The sequence below is a fragment of the Zalophus californianus genome, chromosome 1 (genome assembly GCF_009762305.2).
Source record: "Zalophus californianus isolate mZalCal1 chromosome 1, mZalCal1.pri.v2, whole genome shotgun sequence".
Taxonomy (NCBI): Eukaryota; Metazoa; Chordata; class Mammalia; order Carnivora; family Otariidae; genus Zalophus; species Zalophus californianus.
In genome coordinates, this window is record NC_045595.1 from 168,729,716 (window position 1) to 168,753,250 (window position 23,535).

Here is a 23,535-nt window from a genome sequence, read left to right on the forward strand (position 1 = left end):
ATGGGTATGTAAAAAGATGTTCAACATCACTATCATCAGGGAAGTGCAAATCAAAACCACAATAAGATATCACCTCACACCTGTTAGAATGGCTATTGTCAAAAAGACAAGAAATAACAAGTCTGTGAAGGATGTAAAGAAAAGGGAACTACTGTTGGTGGAAATGGAATTGGTGCAGCCACTATGAAAAACAGTATGAAGTTTCCTCAAGAAATTGAAAATAGAAATACCATATGATCCAACAATTACATTACTTGGTATTTATCTAAAAAAACACAATCATTCTCTCAAAAAGATATCTGCATCCCCATATTTATTGCAGCATTACTTACAAGCCAAGACATGGTAACAACCTAAGTGTCCAACAAGAGATGAATGGATAAAGAAAATGTAGTGTACATATAGTAGTGTAAAAAATGTAGTGTTTGTGTATATATGTGTGTGTGTGTGTGTGTGAGTGTGTGTGTGTGTGTATGTGTGTGTATGAAAGAAATCCTGCCACTTGGGACAATATGGATGGAATTTGAGAGCACTATGCTAAGCAAAATAAGTCAGAGAAAGACAAGTACTGTATGATCTCACTTATGTATGGAATCTAAAAAGAAAACAAAAAACAAAAACAAATAAAAAACAACAACCAAACTTGTAGATATAAGGAACAGATCAGTGGTTGCCAGAGGTGGGTGAGGAAGGGGGGATAAAATGGGTACAAGTGGTCAAAAGGTACAAACTTCCAGTTATAAGATAAATGAGACCTGGGGATAAAATGTTCAACATGGAACTATAATTAGTAATACTGTATTGTATATTTGAAAGTTGCTAAGGAAGTAGATCTTAAAATTTCTCCTCACACACAAAAAATTGTAACTGTGTGGTGATGGATGTTACCCAGACTTAATATGGTAATCATTATGCAATATATACACATACAAAATCATTATGTTGTATACCTAAAATTAATACAATGTTATCTGTCAATTATATTTCAATAGAAAAGAAAACAACCAATTGGCCCAATTAAAACGTGGTCCAAAGACCTGAACAGACACCTCCCCAAAGAAGATATACAGATTGCAAATAAGCATATGAAAAGCTGCTCAGTATAATATGTCATTAGGGAATTACAAATTAAAACAACAGTGAGATACTACTACACGCATATTAAAATGGATAAAATCGAGAACACTGACAGTACCAAACGTTGGTGACAATGTGGAGCAACAGGAACTCTCATTCATTGTTGATGGGAATGCAGTATTGGACAGCAACTTTGGAAGACAGTTTGGCAGCTTCTCACAAAACTACTCCTATTCTTACCATATGACCCAGCAATCAAACTTTGATATTTAGCCAAGTTGAAAATGTATACGCACTCAAAGACCTGCATATGGAGATTCATACCAGCATTATTTACAATTGCCAAAACTTGGAAGCAACCAAGATGTCCTTCAGTAGATGAATGGGTATATAAAATGTAATACATCCTTAAAATGGGATATTATTCAGTGGTAAAAGGAAATGAGCTATCAAGCTACAAAAGGACATGGAAGAAACTTAAATGCATATGACTAAGTGAAAGAAGCCACTCTGAAAAAGCTACAATACTATATGATTTCAATTACATGACATTCTAGAAAAGGCAATAACCATGGGGACAGTAAAAATATCAGTGGTTGCCAGGGGTTAGCAGGGAGGGAGAGATGAATGGGCAAAGCATCAAGGATTTTTAAGGCCATGAAACTATTCTATATACTATAATGGTGTATACATGTCATTATGCATTTGTCAACCCACAGAATGTGCAACACTAAAAGTAAACCATAATGTAAACTAACTTTGAGTGATAATAATATGTCAGTAAAGATTCATCAAAATGTATCTCTCCACTGAGAGATGCAGATTGTCGGGAAGGCTACGTACTCGTTGGGTAGGGGATATCTGGGAACTCTATACTTCTGCTGAGTCTTGCTGTGAATGCAAACTCTTCTAAAAAATAAAGCCTATTTTCCAAAAAAAGGCACTGCAGGTAGATGCCCAATGTATAAAGTCATGTGAACAATGAAACAAACAGTATCACTTTCCAGAACCCAGCAAGGACAGCAAAAAAGGGAGAGCCCACTAATTTATTCTGTATCTGGCATCTAACCAGCAACTTAACACAGCCCCTAAGGAAAAGCCAAAAGTCATATTCTGTGCTTCCAAAAAATTTTTGTTTTCATGACCCAAAGCTGGTGAGGTCTCCTTGAATCAACAGGAGGGAGTGGAGGAGTCAGCAAGCACTCCTACTGACTGGAAATTGTGTCTAGTACACTGCAGGGGAGCTCTCTTGGGATCTCAACAGAAGCCAGCTATGTCCCAGCCAGCCGAGTCATCCTCTGGCCTTGGCCCAGGAAAGAGCCTCCCCAAAATAACTGCCAGATTCCACAGTCACTTTCAGCTTCTGCAGGCCTATAGGTATGATCAGAGCCCTAAAGGGCCATAGTCACAGCTGGAGAAGCTTCTTCATGTGTCCTCAGTTTTTTCCTGTTTCACTACCATGTTGCTCACTCTGTTGCCTTCCTCTGAAATCCCTTTAGTTTAACCCAGTTTCAAAAGTTCTATTTTTCCTGCTCTATACCTATAACAAGACAAGTGCTAAAACACAGTTATTGCTTGGACCTCACCAAGAACAAGCATCAGCCATCTCCCCATGATCATACCCCAAATGCATCCTCCTAGAAGGGCCTGTGTTTCCATGTGAAGGTAATGTGCACAGCTGTGCTGGAAGCACCTCAGCTCAGGATGCAACCCCATCTCTACCACCAGATGTGAAGGGAAGTAATAATGGGCCCTGTTGGTATAATGGTACCCCAACAGAAGCCGAAGAGAACCTACCTGGGGGAGTATCCCATCATGCTTGTTTGCCAGCCCATTCAAAAAGAATTTAAGTTTGCTTACAAAGATTGGCAACATATAATAAAGAGGAATGAGAAAAATGAGAAGTTGAGGGGCTTGGAATCTCTGGATTGGGAGTGAGGAAAAATTGGCTACAATTGAATGATCTCTAACTTCACAGTTCCCCACCTCATTCTGTCCCTTCTTTACCGGTCCTGCATGATTCTAGCTTTCTTATCAAGGTCACCAAAGACCCCCACATTGCTAAATTCAATGGCCAATTCTGTCTCAACTTACTTGAGCCACTAGCAGAATTTCACAGAGCTGATCACTGCCTGCTCCTTGGAAAATATTCTTCCCATATTTTTCTTCTTCACTAGCCCCTCCTTCTTTTCTGGTTTCTCCTAATCCCTACCTTCTTAAAATTAAAATGTCCTAGGGCTCAGTTTTTAGAATTCTGTTCTATCTCCTCAGTACTGGGGAATCTCATCTCTTTTCACAGCATTCAACAGTATGCCACATGCTCACAACATCCAGATTTTTATTTGTAGCCGGGACTTCTCCCCAGAACCCTAGACTCCTTATATCCATCTACCCACTTGGCTGTCCACCATACATCTCAAACTCAAAACTGTCCAAAGCAGATCTCCTGACACCCCAACCAGCTCTGCCTGCCCACAGTTTTCCCCACTCAGTGACAACTTCATTCTCCCAGTGTCACCAAAAATTTTATAGTCATCCTTGACTCCTCTCTTTCTCTCATTTCTCATATCCAATCTGTTGGAAAAGTCTGTTGGCTCTATCTCCAAAATATGCCCAGGATCTGACCACTTCTTACCACCTCCCCTGAGACCACTCTGGTACAGGCCTGGGTTATTAAAATGGTCTCCTAACTGGATTCTGTTTCCACCTTTACCCCTTTCAGACTATTCTTAACACAGAAGTCAATGTTATCTTGTTGAGATGTAAGTTATGCCCAAGTCCTCACAATGGCCTACATGGTTCCATATGATTTAGCCCCCCAACATTTCTCCAGGCTCCTCTCTTCTCATCTATTCCCTACCAGCCACACTGGCCTCCCTGCTTCTCCTTGAATACACCAAGCTCTCCTTTACCTTCAGGTCTTTGTATTGGCTGTTCCTCCTGCTTGAAATACCCTTCACCCTCATCTCATCTAAGCTTTTGCTCAAATACCTTCTCAATGAGGCCTTCCCTGATGTCTCTATTTACAACTTCCCCATCCCCTTTTCCTGCTTTATTTTCCCCATCATACATCCCTTTCTAACATACTACATAATTAGAATGAAAGCTCCATGAATATAGGATTCTTTTCTATTTGTCTTTGCTGCTTAGAACGGCTCATGGCATATAGTAAGTGGTTCGGTATGTAAGTGTTGGATGGATGAACAGAGGCATAAATTGATGAATAAATGAATGGGTGGGTGGATGGATGGATGGATGGATTGGTGGATGGAAAGAGTGGATGGCAGGACTTGTATTTCAGCTGCCAGATTCCTGAATATCCAAGAGGGGGTAAATATTACAAATCAAGTAGAATTCAGCATTTAAGACACAGATCTCCCCAAATCTACTCTGCCTATAAACTGCAATGCTAGATCTTAACATAAAATGAAATGAAATGTCGATGGAATCTTTAGAATTAGGCTAGGCTTAGCTTTGTCTCAATCAGCCATAGCCCACAATAAGCTGGCTGGGAAAACACTCATGAGTACAGGAGTTGAGAATGGCAAGCCATGGCTCCAATGATAGGGAAGGTGGCTAGAGGAGGAGTTGATACACTAAAGGTACCAGGTTCTATCGACAGATACAACACAAGGCTCTTGGCCATCATTATCTCATTAACTCCTTGCCACACTGGGAAGAAGGTATTATTACCCCCATTTTACAAATCAGGAAACTGAAGTTCAGAGAGGTTAAGTTATTTTCACAGTTTCCCAAATACACACAGAACGTCGGGATTCAAACAAGATCTATATGAATCAAAAGTTCTTATTCTTTACATACTAAAGGTTACTCTAGAAATGGTGAACTAACCTTTGACTGTTTCAGATCAATTCTCCCTTCCTAGTCCTTCATCATATTTAGTCTCAGTATAGCAAACATCTTAGAATTGGAGCAGAAAAGAGTAAGAAAGAGAAGTTAAAAGTGAGTCTTTGTTTCTTAATTAATGCTGAAAATTTTCCAACAGAATAAAAAAATCAGTGGGCTGAAACAGGACACCTTTCAGTCAGTTTTACACATTTTCACACACCCCTGTGCACACCAAAGACAACTAATAAGAAAACACAATATTTAAACTTACCACACTACCTTCACCCAAATCTCTCATGGGTCGTAAGTACGAAAGATGTGCCGCTTAGTAGCTAACAAACCTGGCAGATGCTGCTTAATACTCAAGAAAGACAAGCATACTTCACCAGCATCAGCCTTGCAACAGCCCCAGAGAAATCTCTTTTCTTCCTCCCACTCACATTTCTCCCTGCCAGTGGCCTCCACCTCCAGCCTACTTACAGAAACCTGGCCCATTACACCCTGCAATTAATATCATCAGACATGCAAGTCTGATTGTCAACCTATTGGGCATGTTCTCACTTACCAGAAGACACTTGTCCTTCGCAGTCAGGGAGGCACTACTGACTCACTGTCAGAAAGTATTTCTCCAAAACCCGTGAGGTATTTACTTTCATTTATTCCCGCTCTCACCAAGTCTGCTTCTGGATTCATCATTTCTGTGAAATTGTTCAACCAGCCAGCTTAGGTGTTCAGTGTGTAAGCACAGCAAAAGTAGAAGGTTCTTATAGGAATTAGGTCCACCCATGGCTTTGTTTCCCTTATTTGGGCCAATTTACCAAGCCAACTAGCTCACACCCACTCCTACCCAAGGGTATCTATGAAAACTAAGAAAACTCAGGAATGAATATTCACAATCGTTGCTGCTGGTTTCAGCATTTGGACCCACCTACCAATAAGAATATTTCTTGGTTCTTGCTTTAAAAAATAACACCCACTGGAGTGTGTGTAGAATGTACCTGTGAAATTGAAGTTGTGCTATCAAGAGCCCATAAAAAAAAGTAGCACAAGGAAATTTAGAAAACTTCTTTTCAAAGGATGGAAATACCACATGTTGCCAAGACCTGACTCACCCTTTTAACTTCAGGCTCTAAATTACTTTCTGTAATCCCGAAAGGGAAAAGTAATCCAGAAAGGGAAAAGATCCTCTGAAAACCTCCTGTTAAAGGAGATTAAACATTAAATCAATAAAGACAAGAGAATGAGCAGCAGTTTCATTAAGTGCTAATCTGGATACATAAACTTGGAGGAAAGTGATGAAATAGGCCCTTGATTTTACTTTCTCACTCTTGTTACACCTGAGTGACCCTGAAAGCTTAGAGGGAGAACCAGCTATTTGATTTGTAGGGCCCAGAGCCCAAAAGGAAAATGCAGAGTCCCTTGTTTATAAATTGCTGAAAATTTCAAAATAGTGACAACAGAGCATTAAAACAAGCATGGGGCCCTTCTAAAACTGTAACCCTGTACAACTACAAGGTTGCACACCCACAAAGTGGGCCCTGCAGACAGAGAACTTGTCCTCTGAGTGATGGAAAGAGACCTGAGAGAAATTGTGGCTGAATTACATGCTCTCAGGCATCATTCCTCCTGGGCAGAGTGTCCTAGAAAGCTCAAAGATCCCACGAAGGGTTATTCCATTCTGGTATTGCTTGGAGAGGAAAAGAGCAATTTCTCCTGTAAGAAGTAATCTTGAACTGGACTTGTGCAAATATGTCTGTTTCCTTGGGAGATTCACAAACTTTCTACCCCTGTAACTGGTATTTTTTTTTTTTAAAGATTGACTGGGCAGAGGCGCCTGGGTGGCTCAGTTTTTGGGCATCTGCCTTTGGCTCAGGTCATGATCCCAGGGTGCTGGGATCGAGCCCCACGTCGGGCTCCCTGCGCAGCGGGGGGCCTGCTTCTCCCTCTCCCACTCCCCCTGCTTGTGTTCCCTCTCTCGCTGACTCTCTCTGTCAAATAAATAAATAAAATCTTAAAAAAAAAAAAAGATTGGGCAATTAACCTAACCAACTGGATTGATCTGGAAAGATAAATCTTGCAGGAGTGGACCCAGTAAGAAATTTGAGTGCTTGCTGGCAGAAAATTTCCTATAATTTTGGTTAGAGGAGAGATTACGCTATCAAGTTGAAAGAGTCTTCTTTGGTCATCAGCTTAGTAATGGTTGAATTTTATAAGAACTAATTACAAAAAATATGACTCAACTCTATGGTTAAGGGAGTAAATTAGTCTTCAAGCAAACTTCCAACAAAATTTTTGAGAAGACTGGTTCAGTCATTTCTTTTTTTCTCTTTCTGCTTCTTAACTAGTCTTAAGTTCACCTTTATTCTTGCTTTTTTAGTCAATATAGACTCAGAACTGCCCTTGATGAATTCCTTCTCAAATCATACCCACAGGAAAAAGACAAAAAGACAAACTTTGGTTTGGGGATGGTGGAGGAGAGGATATTTCTAAACATCATTTGTTAACTGAAACATGGAAAAGTAAAGTGATGATGTGCCAAACAATGAAAGAAAGAAGATACCCTTTGAGCCCAGAGCCTTTCCTGAAAATTTATTTTTTCAGGCCTTACCAAGTTCCTCATTAACAATAGTCCATTTCCAAATCTGGCAATATGCTTTTGATTCAGCACAAGCAGTGATAGATAATATACCAAGAGGAAAATTCAGAAGCTTAAGTGGGCTCATTAAGACTCAAAGCTGTTTTCCATAAAATGTAGGACTGTGCTCTCTGAAGGTAGGAGTGATAGCGCCAATCTTTTTTTAAAATTATTTTTATTTGAGTGTAGTTAACACACAGTGTTACATTAGCTTCAGGTGTACAACACAGTTATTTGACAAGTTTATACATTACACTATGCTCACCACAAGTGTAGCCACCATTTGTCACCATACAATACTATTACAATATCATTGACTATATTCCTGATGCTGTGCCTTTTATTCCCATGATTTATTCATTCCATAACTGGAACCCTGTATCATCCATTTTGCCCACTCCCCCACCCCCACCCCTTAGGCAACCATCAGTTTGTTCTCTGTATTTACAGGTCTGACTATGCTTTTTGTTTCTTTATTGTCTTGTGAAAAACTCAACTCCCATCTGAGAAACAATCATAATGTCACCACCCATCAGGGTACAGAACCAGTTCCATCCACTCATCCCACCCTCTCGAACTCATTACCACCATGAAACATAAATAATTAAAAATAATGCCAAAAGCAAAACCAACAACACTTATCACAATTAATAAGACAACAATTAGATATAACCAAGTTTTTTACACATTTCTCTCCAGAAACCATAATCTTTGTCCTGAATTGCATCTTCCTGGTAGACTAATGGCCCCTGATATGCAAAGGAGTACAGAAGGCAGTCCTGAGCTCATCAGATAGAAGCAGAAGGCTCTTACCCATGCTCTCTTAATATTTCCTGCATCTCTCTCTCTCCCAGTGGAAAACATGAGAGGAACAGAACCCCTTTCAAAAAATGCTGATTTAGAGGAAATTAAAGTGATAAATGGACTCCATCTGTCGTCTAGTGTGGCTGTTCTTACTGCTGTTTTTATTATTAAATACTGCAAATGAATCATTTCTGCTCTGAGAACTATTACAGTGACATGGGAATACTGACCAGCATCCATCCCTACATCCCAATCCATAGTATGGTCATTGCTGAAATAAAAGTAAAGTTTTTTTAAGACTTCTAACTGAAAGCTTCCTTTCTAGGTGAAAAAGTGACTTTAGTACTTCTCCTTTAAAAGACAAACTGACTTCCAGTTTTCCCAAAGACTGAGCATTTAATCCTTACCTTCAAAGAAAGTAAAATCTCTATCAAATGATAGTAATAATATCTTGTCATCTTAATAGGAGTTTTCCCAATAATTGATCTGGGCTACAACATGTTTAAAAAAACAGAGTTTTCCAGCACCTGAGAAATGTATAAGTTGTATGAGGAACAGAAATATATCTGCATAGACCAAGTGGGAAGGAATGACAAGATCTAAGCAACAGCCAAACTGAAGAAAACTCATTTAGTCTATAAACTTGTCAAGTCACTAAGTTGTACACCTGAAACTAATGTAACATTGCATGTCAACTATATTCACATTTTTTAAAAAAGGAAAACTTGTTTGTTCTAGCTGCAAAATATCTATGCAGAGATATCACAAGATAAGGTGTCAGACTGGACTCCTAGGAAGCAGTGGAGCAGAGAAACAGAGAAAATGTCCGATTCTCAGAGGGAGAAGAGACAGCCCAGGCTCAAAGCCTGGGACTAAGGTATGAACGTCCAGAGCTTTAACCCCAAGCCTGACTCCAGGGCATCCTTCTCTGACCCAGCCTCATACCTCTAGTAATGAAATCAAGCCCTGACTCTTCAACTTCAGTCACAGTCCCAACTGGACTTGGCTGAATTCCCTCCCCATGTGCTTCTGTTGGTTTCAAAGGCTTCTGGTTCTAGACTCTGGCTTAGTCAAGCCCCTTAGACCTGTCAGCAGATCTTGGTAGCCCTGCTTTGGCCCTTGCTGCTCTCCATAAGGCCTTTGATTCTGAGTCACCATTAGCCTCAACAAATTAGCCTCACCTCACCCTGCACGCATTGCCCCTACTAGCTCCAACCCTTAGGATGCATGATGAATTTGGCCAGTATTACTCTTAGCTGAGTCTACCTCACCATAATCCAATGGGGAGGTTGGAGTTATCAAACACAGAAAAAGAATTTTAAAAAACCGTAACAGTCATTGAAGAAAAACTTCTATCTCAGAAGCCAAGGTAAAATCAACACAGACCACGGTTTGGCAAACTCTGGCTTATTATGTACAAAATGTTACCATAGTGAACACCTCAACTGTTTGACTTTTTTTTTTTTTTTAAAGATTTTATTTATTTATTCATGAGAGAGAGAGAGAGAGAGGCAGAGGGAGAAGCAAGCTCCCAAGGAGCAGGGAGCCCGATGCGGGACTCGATCCCAGGACCCTGGGATCATGACCTGAGCCGAAGGCAGATGCTTAACCATCTGAGCCACCCAGGCGCCCTGACTTTTTAATAGTACAAATATGTGTATGTAAGTACACCTCCAGGACAGTCAGGGAGAGTGTATTTATTTCCATTTTAAACACAACTGCTTCACTATTTTAGGGTGCCAATATTGTGAATTTTACCTTGCTGGGCACTGGGCATTTTTTTATTCCTATAAGAATTACTTTTTTTAATTCTTCAATTCCACTTCTAGGTTTATACCCAAAAGAACTGAAAGCAGAAAGTCCAACAGATAATTGTACACCGATGTTCATAGCACCACTATTCACAATAATTAAAAGATGGTGTATTAGTGAAGATTCTCCAAAGAAATAGAATGAATAGGGTACCTATCTATATTTACACATATATATGTCTGTATCTACTATCTATATATAGTTAAATCTATAGCTATATATTATATATAGAGAGAGACTTATTTTAGGAACTGGCTAACATGATTATGGAGGCTGGCAAGTCCAAAACCTTCAGGATAAGCCAGCAGGCTAGAAATTCAGGAAAGAGATGATGCTGCAGTTTAAGTCCAAAGGCAGTCATTCTGCCGGCAAAATTCTCTCTTGTCAAAGGGAGGTCAGTCTTTTTCTATAAAGGCCTTCAACTGATTAGACTAGGCCCATCCACATAATGGAGACCTATCTGCCTTACTCAAGTCTACTGACTTAAATGTTAATCTCATCTAAAAAATACCTTCTCAGAAACATCTAGAATAAGCTTTGCCTTATTTGGTTAGTGTGGCCTAGCCAAGTTGACACAAAAAATTAGCCGTCACAGATGGAAACAACTCAAATGTCTTCAACAAATGAATGGATAAACTAAATGTGATATGCACATACAGTGGAATATTCAACCTTAAAAATACATGCTATAACATAGATGAACCTTGAAGACATTATGCTAAGTGAAATAAGCCAGTCATCGAGGGACAAATATTGTATAATTCCACTTATATGAGGTACATAGAGTAATCAAATTCCTAGAGACAGTACAATGGTAGTTGCCAGTCAGGGAGGGTAACAGTTATTATTTAATGACTATGGAGTTTCATTTTGGTGAAAAAGTTCTGGAGATGGTTAGTTGTGACTGCTGCACAACAATATGAATGTATTTAATGCCACTGAACTACACACTTACAAATGGTTAAAATGGCAAATTTTATGTTACGCTTTTTACCACAATAAACAATGAATTGCTTATATGTATAGGCTTTACTATGAGCCAGATACTATGCGAAATTCTTTATATGGATTTTTCTCATTTAATGACTGTTGCTATCCCCCACTTTATAATAATATACAATATAATATAGCCTCCTAGAGAAATGACTTATTCAAGGTATACTAGTAAGAAGCAGATCTGGGATTGAAACCCTCACAGTCTGACTCCAAAGTCTATGTGCTCAGTCAGAGTGCTATACTGAAAAGACTGACTACATTAACATAATGAAGTAAAAAGCAAATGAAAATATTTTTCAAATACTATTTTAGAGTTGATACAAGACTTAAAGAATATAAAAGACTTAAAGAATGATGTACCAAAAAGATGTAAAATCAGACTAGGTATAAATAATAATGGGGCACCTAAATAACCCTGCATCGACCTTCATCATGAGAAGTTCTTATCCCAAAACCATAGCATCTCCAGGAATAAGACAAGAAACTTCAGTGCCCAAGAAATAGAAGTAGAATATTTACCTGACACCTGCCCCATTTTTCCACAAGCCTTGGAACATTTCAGTTTCTCTATTTTTTTTAAATAAATATGTTGTGGTTCCAAACCACAATATTTTCAATGATGAAAAACAGAGCTTTTCCACCATTTTCATGAATAAGATAAGGTTGTCCACTCTCGCTACTTTTATTCAACATAGTACCAGAAGTCCTAGCCACAGCAATCAGACAAGAAAAAGAAATAAAATGCATCCAAATTGGTAAGGAAGAAGTAAAACTTTCACTATTTACAAATGACATGATACTATATAGAGAAAACCCTGAAGACTCCACCAAAAAAATACTAGAATTTATATGGGAATTCAGTAAAGTTGCATGATACAAAATTAATATACAGAAACCTGTTGCATTTCTATATACTAATAATGAAGCAGCAGAAAGAGAAATTAAGAAAACAATTCCATTTATAATTGCATTAAAAAGAATAAAATAAATATAATAGAATAAAATAAAATAAAAGGAATAACTTAACCAAAGAGGTGAAAGATCTGTATACTCCAAAATATCAAACACTGCTGAAAGAAATTGAAGAAGACACAAATAGACAAATATTCCATGCTCATGGATTGGAAGAACCAAATTGTTACAATGTCCATTCTACCCAAAACAATCTACATATTTAATGCAATCTCTATCAAAATACCAACAGCAGGGGCGCCTGAGTGGCTCAGTCAGTTAAGCGTCTGCCTTCAGCTCAGGTCATGATCCCAGGGTCCTGAGATAGAGCCCCACATTGGGCTCCTTGCTCAGCAGGGAGCTTGCTTCTCCCTCTGCCTGCCATCCCCCCTGCTTGCTCTCTCTCTCTTTCTCTCTCTGTCAAATAAATAAATAAATAAATAAAATCTTTTTAAAAAAACACCAACAGCATTTTTCACAGAACTAGAACAAATAATCCTAAAATTTGTATGGGACTTGGAATAGCCAAAGAAATCTTGAAAAAGAAGAACAAAGGTGGAGTTATCACAATCCCAGATTTCAAATTATACGACAAATCTGTAGTAATCAAAACAGTATGGTACTGGCACAAAAACAGATACACAGATCAATAGAACAGAATAGAGACCCCAAAAATAAATCCACACTTTTATGGTCAATTAATCTATGACAAATGAGACAAGAATATACAATGGGGAAAGACGGTCTTCAATAAATGATGCTGAGAAAACTCGACAGTTACATGCAAAGAATGAAACCGGATGACTTTCATACACCATACACAAAATTAAAAACAGATTAAAGACCTAAATGTGGGACCTGAAACCATAAAACTCTCAGAAGAAAACATAGGCAGTAATTTCTTTGACATCGGCCACAGAAACATTTTTCTGGATCTGTCTCCTAAGGCAAGGGAAACAAAAGCAAAATTAAACTATTGGGACTACAACAAAATAAAAAGATTTTGCACAGCAAAGGAAACTATGAACAAAATGAAAAGGCAACCTACTGAATGGGAGAATATATTTGCAAATGATATATCCAATAAGGGGTTAATATCCAAAATATATGAAGAGTTTATACAACTCAACCCCCCCAAAAAAAACAAAGAAATAATCCAATTTAAAAATAGGCAGAGGATCTGAAGAGACATTTTTTTCTAAAGAAGACAGATGCTCAACATCACTAATCATCAGGGAAATGACAACTGAAACCACAATAAGATATCACCTCTACCTGTCAGAAAGGCTAGAATCAAAAAGACAAGAAACAACAACTGATGGCAGTGATTTGGAAAAAAAGGAACTCTCTGCAGTATCGGTGGGAATGCAAACTGGTGCAGTATGGAGTTCCACAAAAAATTAAAAATAAAATTATCACATGATCCAGTAATTTCACTACTGGGTATTACACAAAACAAATGAAAATACTAACACAAATTATATATATATATATATATATCTCCCTATGTTATTGCATCATTATTTACAATAGCCAAATTATGGAAGCAACCCAAGTGTTCTTTGACAGATGAATAAAGATGTGCTATATATACACAATGGAAGATTACTCAACCATAAAAAAGAAAGAACAAAATCTTGCCATTTGCACCAACATGGATGGACCCAGAGGGTATAATGCTAAGTGAAATAAGTCAAACTAAGAAAGACAAATACCATATAATTTCACTCATATGTGGAATTTTTTTTAAGATTTTATTTATTTATTTGACAGAGACACAGCAAGAGAGCGAACACAAGCAGGGGGAGTGGGAGAGGGGGAAGCAGATTTCCCGCAGAGCAGGGAGCCCCATGCAGGGCTCAATCCCTGGACCCTGGAATCATGACCTGAGCTGAAGGCAGACGTTTAATGACTGAGCCACCCAGGCACCCCTCATAGGTGGAATTTAAAAAACAAAAATGAACAAAATAAAAAGTCAAACAAAAGAATAAACTCTTTTTCCCCCCCTGAGGTTAGTGAACTTTTATTTATTTTTAATTTAATTTTATTTTATTTTATTATGTTAGTCACCATACAGTACATCATTAGTTTTTGATGTAGTGTTCCATGATTCACTGTTTGTGTATAACACCCAGTGCTCCATGCACTACATGCCCTCCTTAATACCCATCACCAGGCTAACCCATCCCCCCACTCCCCTCCCCTCTAAAACCCTCGGTTTGTCTCCATAGTCTCTCGTGGTTCATCTCCCCCTCCGATTTCCCCCCCTTCATTTTTCCCTTCCTTCTCCTAATGTCCTCCATGCTATTCCTTATGTTCTTCAAATAAGTGAAACATATGATAATTGACTTTCTCTTCTTGACTTATTCACTTAGCATAATCTCTTCCAGTCCCATCCATGCTGATGTAAAAGTTGGGTATTCATCCTTTCTGATGGCTGAGTAATATTTCATTATATATATGGACCACATTTTCTTTATCCATTCAACTGTTGAAGGGTATCTCGGCTCTTCCACAGTTTGGCTATTGCAGACATTGTTGCTATGAACATTGGGGTGCATATGGCTCTTCTTTTCACTACATCTTTGGGGTAAATACCCAGTAGTGGAATTGCTGGGACATAGGGTAGCTCTATTTTAATTTTTTGAGGAACCTCCACACTGTTTTCCAAACTGGCTGTACCAACTTGCATTCCCACCAACAGGGTAAAAGGGTTTCCCTTTCTCCACAACCTCTCCAACATTTGTTGTCTCTTGCCTTGTCAATTTTTGCCATTCTAACTGGTCTAAGGTGGTATCTCAATGTGATTTTGACTTGAATTTCTCTGATGGCTAATGATGATGAACATTTTTTCATGTGTCTATTAGCCATTTGTATGTCTTCTTTTAAGAAGTGTCTGTTCATGTCTTCTGCCCATTTTTCGACTTGATTATTTATTTTCTGGATGTTGAGTTTGAGAAGTTCTTTATAGATCTTGGATATCAGCCCTTTGTCTGTAGTGTCATTTGCAAATATCTTCTCCCATTCTGTGGGTTGCCTCTTTGTTTTGTTGACTGTGTCCTTTGCTGTGCAGAAGCTTTTTATCTTAATGAAGTCCCAAAAGTTCATTTTCGCTTTTGTTTCACTTGCCTTTGGAGATGAATCTTGAAAGAAGTTGCTGTGGCCGATGTCAAAGAGTTTATTGCCTATGTACTGCTCTAGGATTTTGATGGATTCCTGTCTCACACTGAGGTTTTTCATCCATTTTGAGTTTATCTTTGTGTATGGTCAAGTTTTATTCTTCTGTATACAGCTGCCCAATTTTCCCAGCACCATTTATTGAAGAGACTGTCTTTTTTCCATTGTGTATTTTTTCCTGCTTTGTTGAATATCATCCTTAATGGGGAAAAGATGAGAGCCTTTCCCTTAAGATCAGGAACACGACAAGGATGCCCACTGTCGCCACTATTGTTCAACATAGTACTAGAAGTCCTAGCAACAGCAATCAGACAACAAAAAGAAATAAAAGGTATTCAAATTGGCAAAGAAGAAGTCAAACTCTCTCTCTTTGTGGATGACATGATACTTTATGTGGAAAATCCAAAAGACTCCACCCCCAAATTACTAGAACTCATACAGCAATAAGTAATGTGGCAGGATACAAAATCAATGCACAGAAATCAGTTGCTTTCTTATACACTAACAATGCAACTGTAAAAAGAGAAATTAGAGAATCGATTCCATTTACAATAGCACCAAAAACCATAAGATACCTCGGAATAAACCTAACCAAAGAGGTAAAGGATCTGTACTCTAGGAACTACAGACCACTCATGAAAGAAATTGAAGAAGACACAAAAAGATGAAAAAACATTCCATGCTCATGGATCGGAATAATAAACATTGTGCTGCCCAGAGCAATCTATACCTTCAACGCCATCCTGATAAAAATTCCAATGACATTTTTCAAAGTGCTGGAACAAACAATCCTAAAATTTGTATGGAATCAGAAAAGACCCTGGATAGCCAAGGAAATGTTGAAAAAGAAGAACAAAGCCGGGGGCATCACGTTGCCCGATTTCAAGCTATATTACAAAGCAGTGATCACCAAGACAGCATGGTACTGGCACAAAAACAGACACATAGATCAATGGAACAGAATAAAGAGCCCAGATACGGACCCTCAACTCTATGGTTAAATAATCTTCAACAAAGAATAGACTCTTAAATACAGAAAACAAATTGGTGGTTGCCTGAAGGGATGTGAATGGGGGAGGGGTGAAAGAGATGAAGAGAACTGAGAGTACACTGACTGTGATTAGCCCTGAGTAATGTATAGAATTGTTGAATTATTTTACAACTGAAACTAATGTAATACTGTGTGTGAATTATATTTCAATTAAAAAAATTGTGGTCCCATTTATATTTTCACATATTTAGATCTTTACCTGTGAGTAGATCCTTACAGAAGGACTGAAAGGATATAGACCCAACCAGTAACAAAGGCTCCCTCTGGGGAGAGTAGTAGAATGAGAAGAAAGCAGGTAAATAAAGGGGAAACCATTGCTTCTAACTCTTAAACACTTTCAGTTGTTCAAAAAGGATAATCATTCAGCTAATATTTACTGAATGTCTACTATATATCCAGGTATTATGGTGGGTTTTGTTCAAACAAGATGAAATGACAGAGTGCTTGCCTGCAATGAGCCGCATCTAATAAACACATAAAATGTCTTCTGCCTCCACACACAGCACATGCCATAGACATGATTCATGTCGATATTCTGGACCCTCCAGGAAAATTTTACCATCTCAATTCTTCAAATGGGCCCTCCCCCTCCAATGATCCTACTCCCATGGACTTCTTGACTATCATCATGACAAGCAGGAGTAGAGTGTAGCCTAGTGGTTAAGGCTTGGGCTCTAGAGTTAGACTGGGTGTGCATCTGCCATTTGTTCACTGTGTGACCTTGGGCCAGTCTCTTAATATGCCTGTGTCTCTGTCTCCTCCGGCAATAGGTACCAACCCTAGGGTTGGTAAGAGGATTACATGAGCTAAAATATGCTAACCCCCCAGAATAATGTTTGCCATGTATTAAGTGGTCAGGAAATGTTAGCCATAGATGTCTCAAAAAGCCATCTTCAAGCAACAGACTGTCCCAGAGATGAGGAGAGAAGAAAAAAAGATCATCCAAGGAAACTTAGAGATAATTTTACAGATGACAGCACAAAGAAGGGCATAATGGCTCCCTGTCTTGCCCACGGTCACACAGGTGGTCAGCAGCAGTGCCAGTGCCAGAACTCAGGTTCTGTCTGCCCCAGCACAATGCCCTCAAGGAAGAGAAAGCAGGAGAGCTCCAACCTGACTCTCCACTTATGTATACATTACAGGTCTTATCTACTTCCATAACTGTGAACTACAAAGTTATAAGTATTAACACGTGAAGAGATGATTCTCTCAGCATGGGGAGAAAGAGCTACTCTGCAGACACTGTGTGTATGGGAGGAGGAGAGAGTTAGAACAATCACATCCATGTCAAAGGCTTTAGGGGAAGGCCTATTTCTAAAAAGTATCAGGGCTAATAGCCCAGAATGCCAGACCACTTCAGCAGAGCTCCCAGACAGACACCATGGAGTCTAAAAGGTATGGCCCAGGCTCACCGCTCAGTCCTATACACACAGCCAGCAGGCCCTGAAGGGAGGTCCCAGAAGTAGTGGAGTGGATGGAGAGCCAGGGAGCATATGCTGGGCAAGAGGTGGAGCCTGGACCCCAGAAAGAGATTGTTCCAGAAACATCTCCACCATATAACTGCTGCTATTTCAGCTCACCATCCCCCACCCATCTACGACCCGAGCCTCCCCTTCCCCACCAGGCTTTCCATACCATCCCCTCTCCTACCTCTCCCACCTGTCCAACCCTTCTACCCATGCACCTCTCACAGATTATCCTGCATCACAACCCATTGTCCCCAAGGATAGATCCACATTTTCCAGCCTCAGTGCTTTGCCCATGCTTTCCCTTTCCCCTGCCACCCACTGTTCCATGATCTCTTTCCTCTCAACCCGACCTGTTCAGCAAAGTCCTTTCCCAGAAAACCAACCCTTCTATGAATCCATCCTACAACAAGAAGTCCTCTTTCCATTCTCTGCACTCCCAGAACCTTTTAGCTCTTTCTCTGGCACCTGATAAACTCTCCTCTCCTCTCAAGACTCTCTCTCCTTTACAAACTTATATAGTGCATCATTAACAAGAGGTCAGCATTCAGTAAATGCTAGTTGCTAATTCAGAGGTCAGAATGGTGGCTGGGAAACTGACATGCAGGGGAGGAAGCTGAGAAGGGAGGAAATGAAGAGTCAGTACAACAGCAAAGACATACTATGTGCCAGAACTATTGTTTAACCTATGTTAACTCACTTAGTCCTCAAGACAACCCATGAGGTAGGTACTGTTAATATCTCCACATTACAGAGGAGGAAACCGAGGCACAGATGGTCTGAGTAACTGACCCAAGGTTCAAAGAGTGAGGTTGTGAGTTGAACCAGCCCACGGGCTCTTTCTATTGTTTCTCTGAAGCACTGTTCGTCTAACCCTGCATCCCTGAAAACCACTTCAACTGTTCCATCCACTGTTTGCACTACTGTTCTGATTCAAAAACACTCTGCAACTTGCAATTATGGCACCAAATCCCCACCTATTCCTTTCTGAGCCAGAAATTACACATCAATTCTGGCCAGATCTGCCATGACAGTAAATAGTATATGACAAAGTCTCAAACCCAAAACATTGCTTAAACAAAATTATGGATACTTTGAATGGAATGGGCCTCAGGCCATTCACCCAGCTCAATATTTGCCATCATTTCCCTTTCTGAGTCCTGAAATATGTGACACAATTATCTGCAAGTACACACATCTACTATCACTCTAAATATTCTTTTGATAGAATTATGGGATTAACATACAATTATAAGGTTATCGATGCATAAAATTGTCTGTCACATATTTAATGAGCTTTTTAACAATCATAAAGGAATTTGATCTCCCACTATGGACAGGAGAACATAGAGAAGATATATTCGGGTTACAAACATGTGAATACATGTTAAGTGAAACAGCAGTTACCTATAGAATTCAGAATGTAAGTTAATATTAAACATCCTATTAACAGAAGCAGAAGTTCTATTAACTTAGAATAAGTCTGATAACTTTCTCAATATTCTATCCGAACAGTCAGGGAAGGGGGGAATGGATAAAGATTTCACCTTTACAAATGTATACTCTGTTCCCACAGAAAGAAAATAGGAAAATAAATTCATCAGTAGATTCAACTCTTAGGTTTGGAGAGGCTTACAACAGGATACCAGTTAAATTTCTGTTCCCAGGAAATTTTAAAATAACACACACGTAACCAAAAAATTAAATTGTTAGCAAAGCAGAAGGAAAGGAAGCCGGGGGTCTCTGCAGTTTGTGGCAGCAAGCGATATTTTTATCTCTCTGATGAAGAGCAGATAATGAGAACAGCAAAAAGACGCAGGAGAGAGATCACAGCGGGAGAAATAAGATATCCAGCATGTCTCCAAAACTTACCCAACTTGGTCTGTTTACTCAACACTATTTTTCTCACTTTGCCAGTTTTAAATCAGACAGCGACTGGGCTTTTGTTGTTGCTGTGTCTGTTCTTTTGATCCCAGAGCCCCATGAAAATTAAACTGTGTGCTGGATGGGATCTGGCTCCGTCTCAATTAGCGGGGGGGGGGGGGGGGGGGGGGGGGGGGGGGGGGGGGGGGGGGGGGGGGGGGGGGGGGGGGGGGGGGGGAGGGGGGGGGGGTTATTTTAAGCTTGGATCCTCGGTTTCTTCTTTGGGAATATGAATAATAATAAGTGGCTAGCAGGAGAGAACGTGGGAGACGTGCCCAGCTGACGTCGGGCCCGCGAAGGGGCCGCACAGTTTCTCGGCGCAGCTGTCCAGATGTGCTTCATCTGGTTCCCCCGCGGGGCACGAACCTCGGCGGGCCTACTACCCGGAGCTCCAGTTCATTGGTGGCCGCGACTCCTCGCTTGCCTCCTATTGGCCAGCCAGCCCGCCACTCTCGAGGGTTTCGGACCGCCCCCGCCCGCCGGGCTAGCTCGCTCCATCCTCGAGAGGAACCTGGAAGTGCAGCGCGGGCGCTGATGTGGCACTCAGCAGCGGCAGCGGGCCTAGGAGGGCCTCGGGATCGAGAGGGGGTCCTGCGTACCCAGGATTTACCCCTGCCCTGGCTCCCCTTATGCTCATGCTTTTAGGCCGTTGGGTTGGTTTGTTTAAACACGATGATTGCAGTCTGTTCTTGGGGTGAAATTAAGACACGCCAGAGTTGGCTTAAAGCCCTTGCATTTCCGAGTGGAAGAGACTGGGGCCCCGGGATGCCCACGCCCCCAAAAGGCGTTCAGGCCACGCCTGAGGACTTCATTCTTGCCGCTTTCTCTATGGAGCAAATAATAAAAATCAAGATCCTGTTTCTTGCGGACAGTATTCTTTTGCTGGGGGTGGGGAATTAATGAATCCTTTATTGAAGTCGTTATTAACTGGGAAGGTGGCTGTTTCTGCGGAGAAGCCCAGTGTTGGTTACAGGAGTGCTTTGGAAGACTTGGTGGGCTTGGAGTTTTTTGACGGGTGTTGGTAGTTGTGGAAAAATGGGAAATACTGCTTTATTCTGTGAGAATTTAGACAGAACTGCACCAAACGAGACTTTGATCCTGGGGAAATCATTGAAGGGTTGACTGGTTGGTTGATTAGCTGGGGTGGGGAGGAGTGGTCTGCCAATCGATTGCAATTATAATGTAAGGATGTGATAGAAGTGTGACTTCACTAAAATATAAAGATGCCATGAGCAACATTCATTTGGGCCACACACCATGAAATATTCCAGGCCTTGTACTAAATAAACCATTTTACCCACATTATCATATAATTCTTACAACCATCTTATGAAGTCGATACTATAATTATCTCCATTTTCAGATGAAGGCTACCAAGATGAAGAGAAGCCTATTCTGGCATGCTACCAAGATCTACAAATTACGTTTGTGGTACCTCATCATGGGTACTTACCATCATGATCTTACCTGCCATTTGCCAGGAGGGGATGGGTCAGAATTTATTGAGTGCACGCCTTTACCTTCTGATGTCCAAAGCTTTCACTACACAGATGATGTCCTCATGGTTGTATTTGTTACCTATTGCTACATAACGGATTACCACAAATTTAGTAGCCTGAAACACCACACTATTATTGTTTCTAAGGGTCAGGAGTCCAGGCATGTTTTTAATTGGATCTTCTGCTTAGAGTCTCACAAGGCTGCAATCAAAATGTCCGACAGGCTGCATTCTCATCTGAAGGTTCAACTGGAAAAGAATCTGCTTCTGAGCTCCCTTAGGCTGTTAGCAGCATTCATATCTTTGCAGTTATAGGCCTGAGTTCCCAGTTTCTTTCTGGATGTCAGCTAGCAGCTGCCCTTACTTCCTAGAGTCTAGCTCTGCAGTTCCTAAAAGCCAGGAGGTGAAGATCATGGGGGGGCCACCTTAGAGTCTGTCTGACACAGTGGGCTAATCAGACACCTTAGTCAAGGTAGCCCTGATTACAATGTAATCACACCTCCACAAATCATCCAAAAATTTAGGATCCTGTTCACCAAGTAAAAAAAATACGTGAGTAGATTATCAATATTCAATCCCTCTGGGAGTCATGGAAGCCCACAAAGGAGAGGTGGCCAATGTAATTAATCATGAGTTTGGCTTTCTGGAGCATTTATAATCTGACATTGGTGCACCTTTTATCTAAAAAGCTACTCAACAGTGGGCTGATGGTCAAGATATATATGATCAACCTTCCACACTCATTACCACTGACAAGCATCTGATATTATTAACCACTGGAACAGTTTCCTCAAAAATCTACTAAAAAAAAAAAGATTCCTGGGGAATTCTACTTGTAAGAAAATGGAGTAGACATAATTTTCCCTATTTCCCCTGCTAGTACAACTAAAATTCCTGACTTAATATCAGGAATACTCTGTTTTATTGTGCTTTGCTTTGTTGTGCTTCTCAGATATTGTATTTTTTTCCAATTGAAGTTGTGGCAACCCTGTGTGGAACAAGTCTAGTGGTACCATTTTTTTCAAACAGCATTTGCTCACTCTATGTCTCCATGTCACATTTTGGTAATTCTCACAATATTTCAAACTTTTTTGTTATTATTATATTTGTTATGGTGATCTGCGATCAGTGATTATGACTTGCTGAAAGCTCAGATGATAGCATTTTTTAGCAACAAAGAACTTTTTAATTAAGGTATGTACATCATTTTTTAGACGTAATGTTATTGCACACTTAATAGATTATAGTATAGTGTAAATATAACTTTTATGTGCACTGGGAAACCAAAAAATTCGTTTGACTCACTTCATTGCAATATTCACTTTATTGCAGTGGTCTGGAACTGGACCAGAAATATCTCCAAGGTATGCTTGTATATATAAGCATAGGAAGACTGTGAAATGTTGCAAGAAGAAGGTAGACAAGCTAATAATCTAGGGACCCAAGGAATGACATGATGGCGAGTTCCTTGGGTTTTCTTTTTGTCTCATTGGCCCAGACTTGGGAAACTACAGACAAATTTCCCTCATAAACATAGTTACAAAAATCCTTAACAAAATATTAGCAAATAGAATGCGACAATATATAAAAATAACTAATTGTACACCATGATCAAGTGGGCTTTTTCCCAAGGATGGAAGCCTTGTTTAATATTTAATCAGGGTAATCCATAATATTAACAGCCTAAAGAAGAAAAATCACACAGACTATCAGTCAATACAGAACAAACATGTCACAAAATACAGTACCATAAAAATGTTCAGAAAAAGAGAAATAGAGGGGAATGTCCACAATTTGTCCCACAAAAAAACCTATGGCTAACATTACACTTAATGTAAAAGACTAGGTTTTTTCACATATATGTTGTGACTTTATTTCTATAACATCCTTTGCAATGACAAAATTATAGAAAGGGGGAGCAGCTTCATGATTGCTAGGGGTTAAACTTCATGATTGGGAGGTGGGGGTGGGAAGGGAAATGAGCATGGCTATTAAAAGGCAACCTGAGGGACCCTGCAGTGATGGGTATGTTCTGTAACCTGACTGTATCCATGTCATATTGTGCTATCATTTTGCAAAATGTTACCATTGAAGAAAACTGCAAATGGTATGTGAAATTTCTCTGTATTTCTTACAACTGTGTGTGCATCTACAATTATCATAAAATAAAAAGCTTAACTAAAAAAATATTTTTGACTTTATCTCCCTCACCTCTTCCCGGTCAACCTAGTAAAGCAGTTTGGTCACTGAGCAAAAATGCAGCTCTCTCCAGAAAGGGATAATAGCCTCTTGGCCA

The 23,535-nt window shown here is 39.8% G+C and overlaps 1 protein-coding gene across 5 annotated transcripts in view; it reads right to left on the bottom strand.

Moving 5' to 3' along the window:
* Positions 1–19,860, bottom strand: part of TMEM45A (transmembrane protein 45A) — a 66,241-nt gene extending 46,381 nt beyond the window's left edge. For 2 of the 5 annotated variants that reach the window (XM_027585680.2, XM_027585682.2), the window contains exon 1: positions 19,691–19,860. The gene's annotated coding sequence lies outside the window, so the exon portion shown is untranslated. Of the gene's footprint in view, positions 1–5,197; positions 5,366–5,491; positions 5,510–19,690 lie in introns of those variants that run through there. The other 3 variants (XM_027585681.1, XM_027585683.1, XM_027585684.1) reach the window with 2 other exon arrangements.
* Between the last annotated feature and the right edge of the window lie 3,675 nt (positions 19,861–23,535).